General features: G+C 39.5%; 1 protein-coding gene across 6 annotated transcripts in view; it reads left to right on the top strand.

Moving 5' to 3' along the window:
* Positions 1-22,944, top strand: part of Macrod2 (mono-ADP ribosylhydrolase 2) — a 1,826,063-nt gene that overhangs the window by 405,542 nt on the left and 1,397,577 nt on the right. The window lies entirely within an intron of this gene.

The following is a 22,944-nucleotide window of genomic DNA, read 5'->3' as shown; positions in this document are numbered from 1 at the left end:
GATTAAAGCCTTCCCACGCCCCATCATGGTTATAACTGTGGTATGGTAAACCCAGTTTCCTGCTAACACAATTTCTTAGGAGATAATGGAACCCTAATGTGCTCAAAATACTTCTGCAGAATGACTGACTGTCTGGTAGTTGACAACTGAAAAATACAGGGAAATTTGACACCACCTAGGAAGCTAGGATGAAAAGAAAAAACTAGGAGACCTAGCCATCACAATAGATGTACTTGTATGTTGCTAACTGTTACATATTTTATCTCAAGCAAGTAACCAATGAAGCAGCCTCCAAGCCCCCAACCACAACTAACTTCGGAGGAGCAATCAGGGAATTCGAGCATTTCTGTAACCCATACTTGGATTTTATATTTGGTCTTGCAAAGACTAAAGAAGCTGTGACCAATACTCAAAGGGAAAATAAGAATTAAAATAGAATGGTGATTGTCAGAAGGAGGAAAAGATAAGGTGCCAGTCTTAAATCCAGTGGATTCAGAGTTTCTGTTTGGAAAGATGGAGATGTTCGGCTGATGGATCGTTATCACCCTGCACAGTAGTAGGAAGGAACGCATTTAACAGTACTGATCTGTATGCTTGGTCAAAAGTTTATAATACATATGCACATACGTATACTTGGGTATATAACAATAAAAAGGGTAGACAAATCTGTCATTGAGTAATCCCAGATAATTTTACTAGAGTAAGTATATAATAAACTGAATTTACCAAAGGGAGCTTGTTGGAAGACTTGAAGGGAATAGTTGAAGTAATTACTCTGTTAGTGCTGTAAACCTCCCATTCCTGCTGCTGCTGCTGCTGGCACAGCCCTGTGGCTTCAAAGCTTTAGGAAATAGGCAGATCACAGCTTCAAGGCCAGTTTGGGAAGATTAGCAAGTCCCTATTTCAAAATAAAAGGTAAAAAGATAGTTGGGGATATAGCTCAGTGGTAGAACTCTTCCCCAGTATCTGAGAGGCTCAGGACATCATATTAGAGATGATTTGATTGTACAAACATTTAAAAAAAATCCAACAAATTTTCCAGGTAAAAACACAGTATAAAAATATATTAGATTAAAAAGTTCCAATATTTGAACATGAGAGCATAAAAGTAAGGCAAACAATAATTATAAGATAACTAGTTTGGCTAGGTTAATGAGGCAAAGTCTTTCAGTTAACATATATTACTAAAAATAAAGAGAGTGCTTGGCAGTGATGGCATACACCTTTAATCCTAACACTCGGGAGGCAGAGGCAGGCAGACTTTGAGTTCCAGGCCAGCCTGGTCTACGAAGAGATTCCAGGACAGATAGGGATGTTACACAGAGAAACAGTGTCTCAACAAAACAAAACAAAACAAAACAAAACAAAACAAAACAAAACAGCCCCTCTGAGTTCCAGGCCAGCCTGGTCTACAAAAAGAGTTCCAGGACAGACAAGGATGTTATACAGGGAAATAGTGTCTCAAAACAAACAAACAAAAAACAAAAATCAATGGATCCTCAATCAATTTCTTTAAAAAATCAAAATGAAGTGTTTTGAGCAACTTGTGCCAAAAATTTGGTGACCTTGAGTAAAGAAAATCTCCCGTCCTTGTTCTCCCTTCTGTTATTATCACAGTCTAGGCATACATTTAGAATTGAAACAATAATGTCACTCTCATTATAACATTATTTATAATTTGTTTCCTAAACTGTTCATTAGAACAGGGGGCAAATTGTAATATCTTATGTTAAATGATTATATTTGATATTTTGTAGTATATGGATCTACAAGGATGAAGAAAATGTAGTTACTACCTATTAAATTATACAATATGTTCAAGAGTAATTTCCCCATTGAAGAATAGTCATGTGACAAATGATGATTAGACTGTGTATGTTTTGTGATGTGTTTCTTATTTCTCAAGTTTACGCACAAACTAAATCAGTTAAGCAAGTTAAATAATCCCTGGCACATTATTAATAATGAACAATTACCTCCTATTATCACTGTTCCATGTTAATATGAGGATCTTAGGGGTCTGTCACATTCAGTTCTGATTTGGGGGTTCTAACGTTCTCTGACTATTTCAGTCTGTATACGCCAGTACAGTAAACTAAAGTATTCAAATATGAATAGTCAGACAGAAAAACTGAAAGTTAAAACTTCAACCTCAGACTTATATTTTTCAGAAAATGTTCCAGTTCTTTAGAAACATAAGAAATAATCAATATCTGATGTGGAGATCCAGGCCGTTTGGAATGTTGCTCCGTCTCCTTAGGAAATTGAATGTTTTTCCAGTGTTTTCGCAGCAGCATTTCAGTTGTGTGGATTTCTGGTAGCGTCTTGAACTCCCCCGGCTACCTCTGCTCGACACATGTGATCACTCCGTACAAGCTCTAAACTTAGTGACAACAGAAGACTCTACAGAAAGGAAAAATGTTTCAGGTTATTCAGATATTTAGAGGACACTGTGGAATTCTTTGCTAAATGTAGATATGAATCTTTTGTGATTGATAAAGAGACACGAAAATTTAAGTGTTTTTCCTCACAAGCCATATGACTGAGAAGGAAACATGCTGATATTTATGTCTTTATCTCACCCCCTTAAGGAATATGAGATAGCGTTGTTGCCAGTTTTTAAATCCTCCTCTCTGAATATTTTAGTGCCGTCAAATGGGAAGGATTTGGACCAGTTACAAGATTATGATGGGAATGATGGCATGGTGTAATGATTTGGAGCGAGTTGTGTCCTGTCTCAGGAGAACTTATAATTGGATTGTGTTTATGATAGGCACATGATGAGGAGGAGACATCAGAATGGAGTACCTCCTTACCCTCCTCTGACTCTCCAGTCTGCATCACCGTTTTTTTTTTTTTTTCCCCAAGAGGGAACAAAGAACGTTTATCTGATTTTACTATTTTATAGGTTCCCCTGGAAGTCATGTAATGGAACCTAAAAGAAGCCCCTTTCTGGTTATTATTTATTTTCATATAAATCTTATGGAGAAACCCTGAAGGTGGAGAGTTTGCTTTTGATACCCTAACTATTACAAGGTAAATACCATAAAAAAGCAGGAGAGGTGGATGCAGGGAGTGGGAGGGAAGGCAAAGCTGTTGGGATCAGGTCCAGAGCTGCGGTTGGGGGAGGCCGTCTTTTGTTTGTCTGAAGATAATTCATGCTACGTACATGATTGTGCACAATCCTTTGGGAGATTTTGGCAATACAGAACAGGAAAGTCTGGAGTTCAGTTGTTAGGGAACTACTTTTTCTTTGAGCCAATGACACATTGGTTGTTAAGGAAGTCTGTTGTGATGGTGGCTGAGATAAGGGTGCACAGGACTGAGGTTGAATGTTTAAAACAAGTTTGATAAAATGAGTTTGCATATATTCTTTTTGGAAAATAGCCAACCCCGTCTAACAAAATATTTATGCTCTTTTTGAATTTTTGTAATATATGAATGGCTTTGATACCTTCATCATAGATAATTTAAAATATTTCTTTGGCTCAATACATAACTTCATCATTAAACTCACTGTTAAATTTCAAGTTATGCACATAATGCTTAAACACTGTTGAGTTTGGTTTGGGAAAATAACAACTTCAATTATTGCAACTCTTCATATTTTAAAAAATAATTTTAAAGTATAAATATCTCCAAATAAGCTGTATACGTCTCTAAGTTTTCCTTACAGCAAAACAGTTAGCTGTTGTACATTTGATTTAGTCCTCCTAGGGACAGAATGCTGTCACTATTAGTATGTGCAGTAGATCCCATTCTGTGTAGTGCCCTTTGGGGCCACTTCCCTAACTTGTTCCATAGCATTGGGCCATCTAGTGCAGAAGAGAATTAGTTTCTTTGACATTTTTATTATTGAGACACATTATAGTTCTGAGAAAATTGAGGAAAATTGAGGATTCTAGTTGTATTTGTAATGAGATTGAGCATTAGTGAGAAAGTGTACAGGTACAGAAAATCTGGAGTTGGCATGAATTTCCAGGGAGGTCTAGAGGAGGGGATTCATAGAGGCCTAGATGAAGTTAAAATGTTCAGGCAGTGCAAACATACCTGAATGGCCATCATCTACAATGTTGGCTAGACTGAATAGGGACTCATGTTTTTTTCTATAAATAGAATGTATCTACAGAAAAATTACATATAACAAGACCTTTGAGAGTACTTATCAGAAATTTCTAGCAAGTAAGTTGTCTTTTGCTTCCCAGTTGACATGGCTGCCATCTGAAATGAAGAAACACAACTTTCTTAGAGTAGGGGAGTTCCCATCATCAGGGAATGAGCAAAACCAGTGTGGGGTATTAACACACACATACACGTGGGAGGTGAGGAGGAGGATCTGAGCGTGTAGGAAGCATTGGACCACATTAGGACACACAATGAAAGAAATTACGGTTAGGCAAAAAGTGCTGAAGGTGGGGGAGGGGGAGTAAAATAATTAAAGGAGACTCCTAATTGCTTACTCATTTGGAAATGAAGGGAGAGTTAAGGATAAAGCTTCGCTGGGGAGAAGCAAGAACATAGCTCAGCTACGAATGCATGTTTCTTGCTGACACTCGGGTCTGTGCCTCACAAGTACACACACATTCTGCTTCAGAGGGGAATCCTGTCTGAAATCAAGTTTGTCCTCTCCTGTCTTATGTAGTTGTTGGAGACAAAGATCAAAGCTGGAAAAGGGCAACTTTGAAAGGGAAACGCCTTTTCTAATTCAAGTTTAAGATTTTTTTTTTTCTATCCTGGTTTCCTTGCAAAACTATGCCTGCAACTAGAGGCCTAAGTTGTGCCATCTGCATGCATAACATCACACACAAATAAAAGCAGATGGTGGAATTTCACCTAAGGTCTGTACGTGCCCAGGAAGGCTTCACAGGCTCCGAATGCCTGCTTTTATCTTATACATCGAGAAGCCCATTCAAGCCTTCAGGACTTTGCCAACTTGGCAAGAAAGAGGGTTGGCTGCCTTCCCATGCTGGGTTTCTTTGAGTTGAAGGTTTTGAAGTGGGTCTGAGGCTGGTGAGTGAGGCTGTGATAAATAGGCTGTGTGGAGTCCTTGTGAGGTCTCCTATTTGTTGACTGGGAGCTTTTTATCATTGGACATGAATGAGAAGCATCATTCCTTAGCGAGGGTATTCCCCTTTTCTGTTCATTTAAAGCTATCTTAGAGGATCCTCAGTTACCATATGAAGCCGTAAATTCTCTCAGCGAATGCCTGTTTTGACAGAGAACTTTAAAGACACATGGCAAAAGTTTAAACAGGTCCTAATTGATGGAGTTTAAACACTGTATGTAGTAATTAAATAGTTACATTAATGAAAAAAGCACCCCTTGCATTTTTCATCTTTAATCTTTCCCAAATTTTTCTTTAAGACTTAAAATTCATGAATGAAGTGAAGGAAATATAATTGCAAAATTTCCCAAGTACTTGATACATCATTTAAAAAGTTTAAGTTTATATGTCTAAATGGAGCTGGGGCATGTTTTACCATGTAGTCTTTTTTTTTCCTTTTGCATGTGTGGTGTACATGTGAATTCTTGCATGCATGTATGTTTTCACGTGCATGTGTTTGCATGTGTGTGGAATATGCACGCATGTACACTTGAGTGTGCATGCGTGTGTGCATGTGTGTGCATATGTATGTGAATACCCAAAATTGATGTCAATGTCTTGGTTGTTCACCACTGTAGTTTTGATGCAGGGTCTCTTGCTGTAACCACTGTTCAATTTAACTAGTCTTGCTAGCCAGCCTAGCTAGACATGTGGTACCTGTTTGCCTCTCTAGAGCTTGGATTACAAGCAAACTTTTATATGAGTGGTCAGGATTTATAGTTTGTTCTCAGCGAGTGTTAGCTGACATGCGTCCAGTAGCCTTCTCATAGTTCCATTAAAATGAAATTCCCAGGGAATGCAAAGAAATTGTAGATAAATCATTGTTGCCAAAACAAAAAAGGAAGAATATTTTAAAAACACATCAAAGACTAGAGCTTCTTTGATTTGGCATACTTAAATTGTTTCTCTATAAATGAAGGATTATGAAAATCAGGCATCTTAGTGGATCTTAAGTTATCTCTCTCTCTTTTAATGTTCCTTTACAATCAGTATATATGTTCTAGTCCCATGCAAGTTGCTTTGAAATTTTTCTCTTCCCTTTTTTTAAATTATTAGTATCTGGGTGGTTTATAAGTGGCTTAATTGTTCGTTCACCTGGATGTGTGCTTGTGTGTGTGCATGCCTGGGAGCCAGAGGCTGACTCTGTGTGTCTTTTCTCAATGGCTTTCCATGTTGATTGATTTATTTAGAGACATGGTTTTTCAATGAACCTGAAATTCATTGATTCTGTTCGACTGGCTGGCTAATGACCCCCCAGGAACCCACAGGAACTGTCTGTGCAGACGAACAACTGCCCTTGTACTGGGCTTTTAAAACTGGATTCTAGAGATCTGCAGTCAGGCCTTCATGCTGGCACAGCAGTCATTTACCTGCTTAGCTTTTGCCTTGGCAGTTTAAAATTACTCTTTGAGAGTTTATAAATACATAAAATGCACTTTTGTCCTTTCCACCCCATTACCTATCTTACCCCCTCACACTCCTCTATAAACCCCCTTTCTTCTCCCAAAGTTTCCCTCCAACTTCCATGGCTTCTCTTTGTTCATTTTGTTGTTTTTGAAACCCACTGTGTTTCCTAGGGCTTTTCATGTAAGTGTAGGCTGAGGGTTATTTACTGGAACACAGACTCCTTAGCAGTGGGTACACCAGTAAACAAAAGAACTTACCCTCTCCCAATAACCATTAGCTGCCAATAGTTTTTGTGCACAAACAGACCTCAAAACCACCTGATGCTTGATGGACTATTGGCAGTAGCAGGCAACCACAGCTACTTGGGTCTCTGAGCGCAATGGTTATTTCTGCCCAGAAGACAGCATTTTGTGGCACTTCACCCCTTCCTCTCCCCTTTACATTCTCTATGCCTCTTATACACTATTCCCTGAGCCCTGGAAGGAGTGGTATAGATGTCCCGTTTAGGGCTGAGTGCTCAACAGTCATTTATTCTTAGTTCTCTGAGCAGTTGTAGCTCACTAACCATCAAGTGCTGTAAAGAGAAGTTTTTCTGACATATTGTTATAAACATCAACAGAAGGCAAGTTGATACCAATGCCCGTTTAGCTAAACAACGGTAATGTGTCCCCCTTTAGGCCTAGAATTTTGTCCAGATTCATAGTATTAATTAAAAGGTCTGAATTCCTTCCTATTTAACAAGCCTCAAATCTCGTTGGGAAGTTGTTGTTTAAACTCAAAAAGTTGCCAGAGACTGAAGCAGAAAAAAAAATTGATTAGACTAGAAAGTCCCCTTTAGAAGACATTTGTATCCTCTGCTCTAAGGCTCAGGGAACATTGTAGAAGGGGACCTAGGAAGAGAGAGGGAGAAGGGCTGAGAAATGAACATTTGAAATCAGGCGTCAACACCAGGTCTTCAAAGTAATGATCAGGTGTGGACAGATACGGACTTCAGGGGACCCTAGCAGACTCCAGAAAAAATAATTCCATTTTATTGGCCATACAGAGGACCCATGGTAGACTCAGTGGGTCACAAATAAACAAAATGATACAAATATAGGCAAGAGTGTTAGGGGATTGACAGGAGTAGGAAGGACATAACAGGTTTTGGAAGACTGAGGAGAATGTGTTTTTATATACTTGTTGGAAAGTATCAAGGAATAAGCTTAATAAAGTTTCAGCTATATGACTAAAATCTTGTTTAGTGAGCTACTGTGTGCTGTGGTAACCACAGTTAGTAATAAAGTATTGTATATTATTGTTTATTTCAAAAGTACTACAAGAGGACCCATTTTACCAAGATGATATTAAAAATGAGGAAAATTCCTCTACCCCCAGAGTATATTCAAAACCAAGACACTGAAGGCAAAGAAAATAGGATAGAGAAATATCCAGATAAAGAGGATGAGAAGCACTGCAGCTTGCTTGCCTCTGGGCAGTCCAGGACGCTGATGGAGCATCCCACCCCAAGGAAACAAGCATGAATACCATGCCATCAACAGAGTCACACTGACCACTGAGCATACAATGAACAGGATAGAAGACAATGACAAACTCTCTTCATCAGAAATGTTAAGGTCAACAAGCACCAATTCAAATAGTCTTTGAAGATGCCTTGTCATAGGCATGTGGCCAAAGTCAACACTCTGCTCTGGCCTGCTGGAAAGAAGGCAGATGTCCAGTTGGCTTCTAACTAGAAGGCTTTGTAAATTTCTGATCAAACTGGATCATTTAGACTCAATATAGCTAGCTAATTCTAAAAGTTTTTGCATCATAAACATTGTTAAAAATGCATTTTTGTATTTCAACTATACATACACCAAGTTAGAGAGATAGATATGTAAATTAGCTTGGCATCTACAATGTCTATATAGATCAACCATCACATAAATTATATAAGCATATATAATACTAATTTTCAAATAAATAGATAAATAAATAAATGCCAATATAGAACAAAACAGAAAATTTGTGAGCTCTTTAAACATTTGAATATCCTTGCTTAATTTTATTATTTTCTTAATTTTGTGTTTTTGTTGTGATTGAATGTGTGTATACATATTTTTCACTTGTGTGTGAGCATGTGCAAGTATGTGTTCATGCATTTGGAAGACTGAGTTCGATGTCAGATATATTGTTTGATAGACCACGTTATTTATAGGGCAGGGTCTCTCAGTTGAACACAGATCTTGCCAGCTAACTAGTTTGTCAGTTTGTTCCAAAGATACACTGAGTAGGCCATGCATACCTGCCATTTACTTGGATTCTAGGAATTTGAACTCAAGGTTCATGTTTGCACAGCAAATGGTTTGTCCAATGAGTGATCTTTCCAATCCCAGTTTTATTTCTGCTTAAAATATATTGCTCATGTCAAAGTTCCTAACATTTTCTATTTTGACATGGTTATTTTATATTTATTTTAAAATTGGTTTGTTTTACTTTATTTGTGTGTTTGTGTGTGGGTGTGTGTGTGATGTGGGATACCCTTCTGTATATGTGTTGCATTTATTGGTTGATGAATAAAGCTACTTGGGCAAATGGCTTAGCAGAGTAAAGCCAGGCAGGAAATCTGAAGAGAGATATAGAGAGAAAGTAAGTGGAGTCAGAGAAATGCCATGTAGGTGCCGAAGGTAAAAACCACCAGCTGCCAGCCAGAACCTTACCCGTAGGCCACACAGCCTTGTGACGATACACAGAATAATAGAGAGGGTTAATTTAAGGTATAAGAGTTAGCTACAAATATGCCTAAGCTATTGGCCAGTGTTGGAATTAATATAGTTTCTGTGTTATTATTTGGATCTGGGGCAGCTGGGAAATGGACATGCAGTCTCCACCTACATGTGTATGTGAATTTATATGTGCTACTGCATGTACCATGGAAACCAGAAAAGGGCATCTAATTTCCTGGAACTGGAATTAGAGGTGGTTGTGAGCCACCTGATGTGGGTGCTGGGAAGTGAAGTCAGGTGCTCTGTAAGAACAATAAAGAGCAGTAAACACTCTTAACTGCTGAGCCACATCTCTGGCCCTCATTTTAGTTTTTGATATTTAATTTTAAATGCAATTTTATTTTGGATATTATAAAATAAAAGTTAAATTTATTTTTTCCACATGAATAGCATCTATCAGGGTGATTTACTGAGACTTTCTTTTTCATCAGTTTGTAATGCAATAGTTTTGATACATGACTTATTCTTATAATATTAGTTTTTTTGTCTCAAGCTTTGTACTATGGCATTCAATTGTGATATTTTTCACTTGCACTTACACTATCTGATGAGAAAAATACTTGCTCAGGGTGTTTTTGCATACAATTGGCTTTCTCTTCATTGTTTGGATCTCAAAGTCATTGACTATTTTGTAATAGTAACCACAAAATGCTCACCATGTTATTCTTTTTTAATTATTTCTTTGTCTTAAATATTGCTTTATGGTTTTGCTTAAGAAGATATACCTCTATTATGAAATCTTTGTTCATATATACTTCATGGTTACTTTTGTTTTTATGACTAGGCATTTTTGGGGGGTAATAACTGATTGTTAATCTATCTCAACATTCCTTGACATTTTTGTATGTATTTGAATTCTGCTCTCTTGCTGAATTCACTTATTAATTTTTTTCTGAGACAGTGGTTCTCTGTATCACAGTCCTGGCTGTCCTGGAACTCACTCTTTAGACTGGGTTTGCCTCAAACTCACTGATATCCACTTGCCTCTCCTTCCCGAGTGCTGAGTGTGTGTGATCATTACTGCCTGGCTACAGTTGTTTTCTAAATTTGAAACAAAATCTCTCTCCTACCAATAGTTCTACAAATCTTCCTGATTATGGAATCTACCTCATGAGCAAAAACTCCAAAGGCAATGATATGAAAATAATAATAAACCAGCCCTTTCTGGTTCTTCTTCATTGGAATGGAAATAACTTCAGCGGTCTTAATGGACTCAATGTATATTTTTGGAGTTTGGAAAATAGTTTTTCAGATGAATCCTCTTATTTTGTGTGCAGTAAAACTTTATTAAAATATGGCTCTGGAATATTCTTAGATACTTTCTGAGGTTGTTCATTGATATCCTTTCTGTCCTTTTCCTAAAGGAGGTTATGGTATTCCAGAATCTGAGAGAGAGAAGAGTAAGCGAACGGAATCTCAGGTCTGAAAATTCTAAGGCCTTGCTGCTGTCCTTGTGAAATTTCAGCAAGTGAAGCAGATAAGACTAAGGCATTTTGTCAGTGCTGCAGCGTATAATTCACATGGAATTACGCAGTTAAGAGAGGAAGCAGAGATATGCAATCTGGAATCACAGGAAAAGCTCTTAGAGGATCATAGTCTCTAACAGTGAGGCAAGATAGCACAAGTTAATTCATGAACTCATGAAAGTGGAGGAGAGAGGAACGCACTGAAAAGTGCCCTCAAATCATTCAGCTTTTCGTTGGAAATGAAAATGAGGGTGATGTTACAAAACAATGCAGAAAAGAATTTGTTCTTCTTTACTTGGAATAGACAAAAAAGTGACTAAGCACCGACATGCGTGGTTAGTAACGGGGGTTTTAAACGTCTTTGAGGTTTTAGAAACTTCCTCATTTTTTCTGCTTGAAAGTATGGGTGAAGAGACCTTTCTCAGAACCAAGAGTCATTTATCTCTGGGAATGCATCCAGGGAAACGAATTGCAGGACTGCTGGCTGCGACCTGCACAACCATGGGTTTCAAAGTGAAAGGGAACAGGTTGGAATTTCCAGATAACTTGTTGGAATCTAGACCCCATGAACGTGCCCCAACTGGAGACTAATGACAGATCATGTTGCTTTAGAAATAATAACCGGTTCTTACTAGATTCGGGAAAAATAATTCCTAGACATAGAAATGGTTGCCAGTTCCTGAATTATTTGACTTTTTAAAGCATACCAGGATATCTTTAAGTCATTTAATTTTGAGCATTCCTTACAGAACTTAATATGCCTTTGAGTTCTCCCCTGTTCTTTCTGAAGTCTCCCCACACTAGTAGAACGACTTTTATTTTTGAAATGGCATGTTACAGTCTACACACATGCCACCCCCTAACATTTTGCTTCTGTATCCAGGCCTCTGGTGAATTATTTATTCTTTACATGCAGTTCACATGCAACCAGCTTTGTGTTACCTTTCTGGATCTTCTCCTCTCTCTCTCCCTTTCTTTTCTCTTCTGCAGTAAATACATTTTTACTTTGTTTTGGTTAAGGACCCCTGTGATCAATTCTTCCTCTTCCCACTAATTTCCTTCGAATCTCCTTTCTTCAACAGAGCATCAGTACATGTGTGTGAACACTTGCACACACACTCAGAGACAAACATGCATATATGCCTGTGAGCACACACACACACAGGTGTTCCTGAAAACATCCTACAAAAGAACATTAATGCCATGCACTGTAAAGTACAGAGTTAATGAAAGTGGATCAGGTACCTCTTTTCATCCAGAGTTATTTATTCCAATATTGTCTTTTCCATAATATATATATATATATATATATATATATATATATATATATATATATAGAGAGAGAGAGAGAGAGAGAGAGAGAGAGAGTGTATCCCAGGGTATGTGTAGACTTTAGAGAACAGTTTGCCAGAGTCTATTGTATTCTTGTTAGTCTCAGAGATGAGACTCACATCAATGGCCTTGGTGGCAAGCACCCTTACATGCTGAGCCACCTCACTGGCCTTCTTCCATAGATATTTCCTAAAATGTGTCTTTCATTACCTCACACTTAGTTTTCAGCCTCACTTTGGATGAATTACTCACTAGTGGAAAAGTTTGCTCCTTGGTAGCTTCCTCCAGACCACGGGCTGCTTACGGAAGTCTTGATTTCTTAAAAAAATCCATCTCTCTTCACAGAGCCTAGTGAAGTGGAGCAAAGACCCAGCTGTTGACACAGCTGACATTTGTAGTCTGCTTGATATGTGCCAGGCACTTCGCTAAGTACTTGATGTGAACACTTCACGGAGGATTTTCTGTCCATCCTTACAGCTAGGCTTGTCTCCTATAGACCGTGAGGATGTCTATATGACTATAGTGGTTTTCTGTGTTCTCGATACTTAGCCACCTGCTGGCACACACTGTGCATGCTCTTCATGAACGCTCCCGGATGAGCAAAGAGCACATGAGCATGGACATGGTACAGTTGCTGACTATTGATGCGAACGTTTTGCGTGTGTTCACTGTCTCCTTAGCAGTGTTCTTTTTGTCCATATTTGTTTTTTGTTTTTTCCTCACCATGGTTCCTGTCCATGGTTATTGCTATTTCTTGTATCCTGTCAGACAATTATTCTATGAGAATCCTTTCATGTGGTTTCTGTTTGTTAATATTGGAATGGCCTGTAATTTTGAACATGTCTCACTACCAGTTAGATTTTGTGTTTAGACAGTATCATGTCTTGAAAACATAGGCATACAAGTAAGGGAATGGGGAAGTCCTATCCATAGCAGGTACATTTCTAGGGACTTAGTGAAAACCTCTAAAGCCATCATGATTGGATGGTGGACAACTCCTGATCCTGCCCTAGGCCAAGTAAAGGCTAGTCTTTTTTTTTCTTTTTCTATTACATATTGAACTATTGAGTAAAATGTTCTTCAGTATATATGGAGAGTATATGAAGAACCATGCCTAGGAAAACCCTTAGTTCATGTTCTTGTTGTTTCTGAAATGACAATATAGTATTTAATAACTCATCTAATATGCTCTTCAAATTAGGTATCTGGGAGGCACTATAATATAACAACCCCCCACACACACACATAGTATAATATAAGGAAACAAAAACACCTCACCCTCAAACACAAAACAAGGCAAAATTCCAGTACAGGAGTTGGAAGACAGTGTCTGGACTGGTGATTCCTATAGGTTTATCTAGAGGGCTCTATGCTGTGGGTCGGGAGGCTTGAGACAGCCTTTGCAGAGAATGTCTTAAACTCAGAGAATGTCTATGACCCCCTCCTCTGAAGTCCAAGAGGCCTTTGGTCCGTGCCATGCAAGAGATGTCTTGTTTGTGAGATTCCTGATTCATTTTCTATCCAGAAGAGTTTTTGTCTTTTAAATCTTAAGACTTTGATTTCCCTTCTCCTACTTTATCCATTCTCTGTGGCATTTGGCCCTGGTTGCTAATGATTGCTTTCTTTGTATGGATTTGAGGTCTTCTGGTACATTCTGTGAATAAAGTCTATAATAAATTACACCCCCGTGGATCTGGTCTAGCAGCAAACATTAGAATGTGGACTCACAACTCTAGAATACAAGGTCACTGAGAGCAGGTGTTTCTGGTGGTGCCTCTGATGATAGATGCATCTTTCCCTTCCAGAGATATATTCTGGTAGCTGGCAGCCAGCAAGTGTCATTTTGAATGAATGAAGAAAATACCTCTGCCTCACAGAGCAGATCTTCCACACAGCTCTCATCAAATGTTGCCTTGGCTCATCTAGCTGTACTTTTCTTTATTAATTATGTTATAGATGTTTTTTTTCCTTCAATAGGGTTGTAGAATATTCTCTTCAATTTCCTGTTTGCGCAGATGCTTATTTATTTATTTATTTATTTATTTATTTATTCATTCATTTATTTTTAGTTTTAAGAAGCTGGTATTTTCCTGCTAAAGCACAAGGAAGAACAAGTCTAGCTGCATCCTCTTTCATTCTCTTCCCCCTTAAGGAACACTTGCAGGCCTCTGTAACAGATGGCTTCATTTCTCTGACTGTCTCCAGTAGGCAAAGAGGGCCTGGAAGACCACAGCAACCTGAACTTTAATTGAGGAGGTGAATAAGGAGGGACTCATTCCCTAACTACCCAGTTACACCAAGTGAAGTCGGTCTGAGGGTAGATACACTGCACAGCTCTGTGAACCTGGTCATCACTGACTTCCACTCTGTTCTACACAGGAAATCCAATCTTGCTCTGTAATTATGTATTTTTTCTTGTGACCAATGATGTCACTAACATGTTCAGAAACAGAAAACATTAGCTTATTGCCCCATGCAGGCATAACATATGTCCTCATATGGATAATGTGTAACCAGTCTCCATTCCCAGAGCAGGGTGCCTGACTGCCTCCAAACATTTTATTGTCTCCATTTTCCCAGAGTAGCCACACTCTAAATGGGTGGAGGGAACTTATAGGTTTAAACCAATCATGACTGTTGATTCAAGTATTTGTCCACCATGGACATGGAAACTGCCTTCCAACTTCACTTTTGGCAAGAGTGGAAGCATTAATTAGTCCATTAACAGATAGCGGACTAAGAGCTCCATTTTAGAAACTTATTAGTCATGTTTTGGGGTACCCTCAAACTCTAAAGCAAAATCTAATTTGGAGTCTTCATAAATTCACAGTGTGGTTATATACCCTGTGCCTCAGTCTGCCTTGAAAGGTCTTTTTTTGACTCTTGAAGTTATCCTCAGCTCATCATCTGCTGACAAAGGCTTGTGTCCATAGTCTAGTTGTGACAGGTATGATAGTCGGGGCAGCTATTCTTTATACAATGCAATAATCATCTGTAGTAGTTACCATCCTCATCACTGCGATCAAGGACCTGAGAAAGGTCGTGTGTACTCTATTTACGTGGATCACAGACTGGGGGTGCAGCCAGCTGTGGGAGGAGGTCATAGCATCAGGCGTATGAGACAGCAGATTACATTGCATTTGTGAGGAAACAGGAAACGGTGACTGTTGATGCTCCTCTCACCAACTTCTTTTTATTCATTTTGGACCTCAGTCCATGGCAGAGTGACGGTAACAAATAAGGGTGTGTCTTCCTATCTCAACTGATCTAATCTAGAAACTCCCTCACAGCTGTGTCCAGGAGCTTCTATTTTTGGGGATTCTAAATTCTGTCAAATTGACAGTCAGTAGTAACCATCACAACCACGAAACCTAAATCATCCTCATTTTTAAAGTTAGGGGCATTACCCAATAGTTTCCAGTTAGGTTGCTAAGGACCTTGTTATTTCTGTCACAACACTAACTGTGAAATGGGGAGTGGTATTTATAATTATTCTGGGCCAGAGGTTATGAAGCAGAATGCATAGTTACCCTGGTTATGGTAATGATTGCTCATTGGAAGTCTTATCATTAACTTTTGAACCTAAATGAATTTTTGAACACTTCTTTGAGCAAATCTGCCTGTCAAAGATTCACTTTCTCTGAATTACCAGCAGCTTTTCCATTAAATCCACTGACTTTCAAAGTGTTTATATTCTCCTTTTAAAAAATTTTATGTGTGTGTGTGGGGGTGTGTGTGTGTGGACAGGCGTGTAGGTCAGATGTTGACACTAGGCAGCTTTCTTCTTCTGTGACTCTCCACCTTATTTTGTGAGATAGGTCACTCATTGAACCTGGAGGTCACTGCTTAGCTTGACTGAGTGGCCAGCAAGCCTCTTGGATCTGTTCCACTCCCTTTCAACCCCGTGGTTATAGATACATGCCACCACACCCTCCTTTTCCATGGGTTTTGTGGATCTGAATCAGGTGGACTTGAAGAGTCATGGAGACAGAACCCTAGCTGCGGGGAGTGTTCATGTTAACATCCTTCTCTATTATTAGGCTTACAGGTTGGCAGGGGCAATAGACATGCCCTAAGCTTTCTCTTGAATAACAGCCATCTGGACAAATGAAGATTTTCTTTTCTATTTACTATAGTAAATTGGATTTTCACCCTCACTTTGCCTATATGCCAAAAGGGGACAAGTCACAGCGGTGGGAGTCGCAGAGACGGGCAAAGGCAAGAAGAAGAGAGAAAGAGAGAGTGTTTGCTTGTCATCTAGGCATGTGTGGCGACCCACGGAGGGAATGCTCTTTCCCCAGCCTGTGCTGCCTCTCCCTCAATGGTCCCTTGCTGTGACATTCTCAGGGTAGTGAAGCCACGCCACACTGAGGGTGTGCAGTCTGCCTTCTTCACCACCTAAACTCATGCCCTGAAAGTCCTTGAGCTTCTCGTGAGCTTACCCCTCAGTGATTCCACACTGCTACCCATAGTGTAGCCCGCTTCCTGCTTCTCTCAACCCTGTGCTATTTCTGAATTGCTTTTGTTTTGTTTTGTTTTGTTTTTGTTTTTGTTTTTACTTTATATATGCATACCCTTTGCCATTTTTTTATTAATTAATTAATTTATTTAATTATTAAAGATTTCTGCCTCTTCCCCGCCACTACCTCCCATTCCCCCCCCTCCCTGAATCAAGTCTTCCTCCCTCCTCAGCCCAAAGAGCAAGCAGGTTTCCCTGCCCTGTGGGAGGTCCAAGGACCACCCACCTCCATCCAGGTCTATTAAGGTGAGCATCCAAACTACCTAGGCTCCCACAAAGCCATTACGTGCAATAGGATCAAGAACCCATTGCCATTGTTCTTCAGTTCTCAGTAGTCCTCATTGTCCGTTATGTTCAGCGAGACCGGTTTTGTCCCATGCTTTTTCAGACCCCGGCCAGCTGGCCTTGGTGAGTTCCCGATAGAACATCCCCATTGCCTCAGTGTGTGGGTGCACCCCTCGCTGTCCTGAGTTCCTTGCTCGTGCTCTCTCTCCTTCTGCTCCTCCTTTGGATCGTGAGACTTCAGTCCAGTGCTCCAATGTTGATCTCTGTCTCTGTCTTCTTTCATCGCCTGATGAAGGTTAATATTCAGGAGGATGCTTATATATTTTTCTTTGGGTTCACCTTCTTATTTAGCTTCTCTAGAATCATGAATTATAGTCTCAATGTCCTTTATTTATGGCTAGAAACCAAATATGAGTGAGTACATCCCATGTTCCTCTTTTTGGGTCTGGCTTAACTCACTCAGGATAGTGTTTTCAATTTCCGTCCATTTGTGTGCAAAATTCAAGAAGTCATTGTTTTTTACTGCTGAGTAGTACTCTAATATGTATGTATTCCATACTTTCTTCATCCATTCTGAATTGCTTTGAAAGTCTTTTTCTCACTCTATTAGGAGAAAAAAACTGAAGCATCTCATTGCCTTACTGAAAGAAGTTTAAGAGGTTTCAAAAGAGCTACCATTTTTTTATTTTTACATTAAAAAAAAACCACTCTTGATAACACAACTTAAAATTTTAAATTTGTGCTTTCAATGAAGCTCCTGTATATCTGGTCATTTGTTCTTATAATATTAACATTACCTTTGAAGTATATTGAATATACAGGTAGGTGTTTAAATAGGTGTTTCTAGGCTCATCTGTTAAACTGTATACCATACTTTATTTTATATATAAAAATCTGATCTTGGCATCAAGGAGATGACTCAATTGGTATGATGATTCACTTGTCATCTTGACCGAATCTAGAATCACCCATGAGGTGGGTCTTTAGGCATGACTATGAGGATTATCTTGTTAGCTTTAGTAGAAGTGAGAAGACCTGATCACTGTGGGGAGAGCCATTCCCTGGCTGGAACCCTGCACTGTGTAAGTGGAGTCAGGGAACTGGGCAGTACACATGCATTCTTTCCCTCTCTCCTTATTTGTGACTGTGATGTGATCTGCCTCGAGGTCCTGTCACACTGACTTCTCAACTATGATAAACTCTGGGGCTGTCAGGTAGAATAAATCTCTCTCTTATGTTGCTTTTGTAGGAGTATCTAATGACAAAAAGAGGAAAAGAAAATAACACAGCTACATGCTTGCTATATGAGCATGAGGATCTGGGTTCAAATCTCCAGAACCTGTGAAAGAAGCCATGTGGTGTGGTTTATGACTGTAGTCCCAGCACTGGATGACGAGGGACAGGAAGTACCCTTGGGACTTGCTGGCCAGCCAGCCTAGCACAGATTTAGTTCAAGATCCTGCCTTCAAAATTAGGTGGAGAATGACAGAGGATAACAACTGTTGTAAACCTCTGCCCTCTATGTGCACAAACATGCAGCTCATGCATGTAACACGCATGCGCGTGTGCACACACATACACAATTGTTGGGGGCAGTGGACCTAGACCCTGAATTTCCTGTAAACAACTTTTTATGCTTGCAGCTGCTCTGTGCAAAACAACTTGGTTTTCCTGTGTTTGTAGCTACCTTGAGCATGAGACCCTCAGGAGTTCCTGATGGTAGGGGAGTAGTTTCTGGTGGGTTTGTCTGGGGCATGGCTATCAGTTAAGGATCCATATAAAGGTGGCTCTGGTACAAAATAATGGGGGCATTCCTGTTTCAAGGATGACCTATGTCTCTGTCTGTGTATCATTGTGTGTTTAACTCTCCAGGCCTTTGCCCTGCTCACGAATGCTCCTGTAGTGCAGGCTCCGCACTACAGGTGTAGTACCATAGTACATTTAGTAGTACGGACGGTACACACAATTATCTTATTTCCCCAAGAATTTAAAGGTTAAATTGGGAAATATAATATGTTTATACTTTTTTGCTGGCTATAATTTGAATATATTCAGTTCCCAGATAATAAAAGTTCTCAATGTTAACAGTAATGTGGGTCATTGTTGCTTATTAAGCCCTCATATAGAAGGGAGCGATGGAATCTTTCTATTGTCTGTTCCTCACTGTATCCCAAAAGTTCTTTGCATAGTACAGGCAGGCAAGTGAGACCTAGACTAGAAGAACCGTGTGGTGCATAAGTTATACTGAGTGACTGAAAAAGCTAAGATCCTTGACCAGGCTTGTCTACTCTGAATTTCACCATCCTGTAATGCCATGTGCCTTCCTGTGACCAGCAACATTTTCCTGTGTGTTGTCATATCAGCCTGTCTATTTTTGGTTATAGAATTCAGAGAGATGCTAAGCCCTATTCTGCATCTTTAATGGCACAGAGGTATGTTAATTAGGACAGTTGGATGCTCAAGTACTAAAAATAAATTTAAAAATCATTTGCATTTCCAAACAGAGGTAAGTGGAGTAGTCAAATAAATCATGTATTGACACCAACGTGAAGGTGCTGCCATGTTCTCCTACCTTGCCTGCTGGGCTCTTATTTAGTGAGAACCCAGACACTGGATCCATGCTGACAGCCATGTAAATACTCTGGGAATTAGGATTCCAACAGAAAACTCCATGCTGGGAGTGAAAATGGTAACCCTAAGAGTTCTAGCACCAAAGCCAAGGCTCATCTCCCAGATGAAAGATAATTCCTCAGTGCAGGTAACTAAGGCACTCGGGTAAATCCGCATGTGCACATTGCCTGGTTTTCTTTTATCTTTCTGTGAATACTAAAACTGATATGGGTAAGATAGCCCTAGAATTTTGATTTTTTTTCTTCCAATCTTTGAAGGAACTGTAAAGAATTTCATTTTCCCACATAGAGTTATTTTTCTTTTTAATATTGATGAGTGGTTGGACTCGGAGCCCAGCTTATGATCACCAAGTCTGACCTTAATCTACTCTTTTTCTGAGCAAGCACTCAGGGGGTGAGAAAGACGGGCACACGAACATTTACCCCTCAAAATTGATTTCTAAGGACAGCAAATTCAGTAAGGCTGATGTCAGGATGCTGATGAAACAATGACAAACCCTCGGCCATGACAGCGGCGATCAAATACGTGGCATGATTCGGAGTACAGTAAACCGTGAGTGCAATGCAGGAGAAAAGAAAGTCAGCAGATGGCTCCAACACTGATATTTCCCACATTTTCCCAATCCAGTTGTGACTCTTCTGGATCTTATATGATACAGAAAAGTCTATTTTGTACTCTTTCTAAATCCTACTTCCTTCCATATCTTTCTTTTTTAAGTCCCCAGCTAATCTCACATGGTAAAGAAAAATCTGCTCTGTCAGGTGGCATCTTGACTATAAGGCAACCCAATGTTGGCTTTTTGGAATAATTTACACTGTACCAATTCATTACTTATATTGTTTCCTTATGACAAAAAAATGTGAAATAAAGAGGAGAGGGACAATGGCAATGGAGAGGAGTTATGAAAACCACCACTAATTAATACATTATCCTTGTATTAATGCCTTATGGGAAAATATGCTAACAGACTATCATACCCTGGGGACAGTAGTTTATACTGCACATTATGGGTCATGAGCTTCAATAGTTTATTTTCTTTATTTTATATTATGATAGCAAAGGCAGAGAACATATTTAGAAAACAATCAGTTAATGATCCATTAGATACACCATCCCAGAATGTGTAGCACTTTTCACATGTAGCCCGCCTGAGCCTCTGTGAGATTTGAGTATTCTGAATTAAAGAAGTTCATTTAAATCCACTATTGTTTTCCATGACCTTTAAAGGAACAGTTATTCCATTCACCATGGCCTGGAGAGGGGATTTTTATTAAGTAAGTATCCTCAGAATGAGTCTTTTGAGGAATCTAGAAGCTATGCTCATTCTATAGCCAAGGCTGGCCTCAAATTTACAATTCTCCTGTCTTGGTGTCTGTAGTGCTGGGATTGGGGATAAGTAGCGTCACTGTTAGATTTCATATAGTACAAAGCAAAAACCTAAAACCCGACCTTTAATAAACACCACTACCCTTACAGAATGAAATCTGTAGTTTCTTTCTTTTCTTTTCTTTCTTCCTTTTTTTTTTTTTGATTTTTAGATATTTTTGTTTTTTTTGTTTTGAGACAGAGTTTCTCTGTGTATCTCTGGCTGTCCTGGAACTCACTCTGTAGACCAGGTTGGCCTTGAACTCGCAGAGACCCACATGCTTCGGTTTCCCTGAGTGCTGGGATTAAATGCATGCACCACCATCACCTGACTGGTAGTTTCTAACATGGCATAGAGAACATGTCCCGTAGCCCCTGCCTGTGATTTTAGCTTCCTTGCTCACCTGTTCTATCCAGTGTGTTCAGCCACCTGAAGTGCTGATGGTCCCTCACCTGTTCCCTTTTCGCATCATCCTTATCAGGCTGACTCTTTTTAAGACACACTTTCTTTTTTTTATTTGAAAATAGATTTTTTTTATTCTGATTATGGTTTCCCCTTTTCCAACTCCTCCAAGATCCTCCCCACTTCCCCACTCATACCCTTTCTTTTTTTCTCATTATGAATCAAACAGGCATCTAAAAAATAATAATAAAATAAAAAGAAACAAACCCAAATAGGAAAAAACAAAATAACAAAACAAAATACAGAAGAGAAAAAGCCAAAGAGAAAGCTCAGGAAGCACATAGCAATGTAGAAACACAAACTATCACACTGAGAGATATCCCATAAAAACACGGGACTGGAAACTACTATGTAAATGCAAAGGACCTATAAAGGGAGGGGGGGGTGCTGGCAAAGCATCATGAGACAAAGGAGCATCAAAAATGTCATTGAGTTCATTTTGTGTTGGCCATTTACTATGGGCCTAATACCTGCACTCAAGAGCGATTTGTATACCCAGTGAGACTCTGTTAGAGAAAACATTTTTTTTTTCATTTGCAAGCAGCTATCAATTGAAGATAACTAGGGAGTTATGGATGTGGGCTCGTGTACACTTCTCCTCTTAGAACTGGGATCCCGTCGGGCAGGCCCTGCGCATGCTTTTCATTTGACCGCTTCCTTTCCCTTGTGGACTATTGCAGAGGTCAGAAAACAATGATCATTGGGTCAGGTTTAGCCCTCTTCTCCTTCCGAATCCAGTGGGATAAGCCACAGTTAGAGGGATGTGGTAGCCTTTGGGTAAATACTCTGAGCTGCTCAATTATAATCCTCCATTAGCCTTGTGTGGTAGGTATATGGAGAGAATAATGTAATGGAAGCATGGTTTGCTAGTGTCAATGCTCTTTCCCTTTTCCCTCCCCCACTTTGCTGCCCAAACCTGCACTTATAACTTGATGGGTTTGTACCTAATTGTATTCATTCAACTCTCATTTTGGCATCTTCTTCGAAAAAGCTGTGAGAAGCAGTTGTGGCCAAGAGGTTGAAACAAGGGACTAGAAACCCAGAGAAATGCTATGTGAGAACATGTGCACCCTGAAAAATCATCCCTAGTAGCTTCAGACTGCAAGCAGGAGAGAGAAAAACTCAGAGGTGTATTATCTCACTAAGAAAAAAATTCAGGGACAAGACTTTCCATGGTCCGAAGAGTCAGCAACAATAATCAACTCTCACCCTCTTCTCTGCCTTTCTGAGTGTGTGGACTTTGTCTCCACGTTTGTCACTTTATGTTCCAGATGTGGTGACCATACCCCAAGCCCATCTCTCGGCAGAACTATGAAGCACCAGAGCAGTTTCTGGCCTGCCTCACCTTCTCTTACTTTCTGCCCATCAATAAGCCTATCTCCATATTCTGCACACACAAAAATCATAGCAAAAGTCCACATTATGTCAGCTTTCTCGTAATGAGAACTCTGCTACACCACTGTTGAGTTCTCCCCAAGATTTTTTTTTCAGACTTTGCTTCCTTGGACAGATTTGGCAATAGCTTTGTAAGTGGTGTTGGCATAATCGCCTACAATAATGAAAACCTGCAGGAATTATTTATTTTTTCATAGTCAGTCATTTTC

The sequence above is a fragment of the Chionomys nivalis genome, chromosome 9 (assembly GCF_950005125.1).
Source record: "Chionomys nivalis chromosome 9, mChiNiv1.1, whole genome shotgun sequence".
Taxonomy (NCBI): Eukaryota; Metazoa; Chordata; class Mammalia; order Rodentia; family Cricetidae; genus Chionomys; species Chionomys nivalis.
Note: the sequence above shows the minus strand (reverse complement) of the source record. Positions and strands in the feature narration are given on the sequence as shown.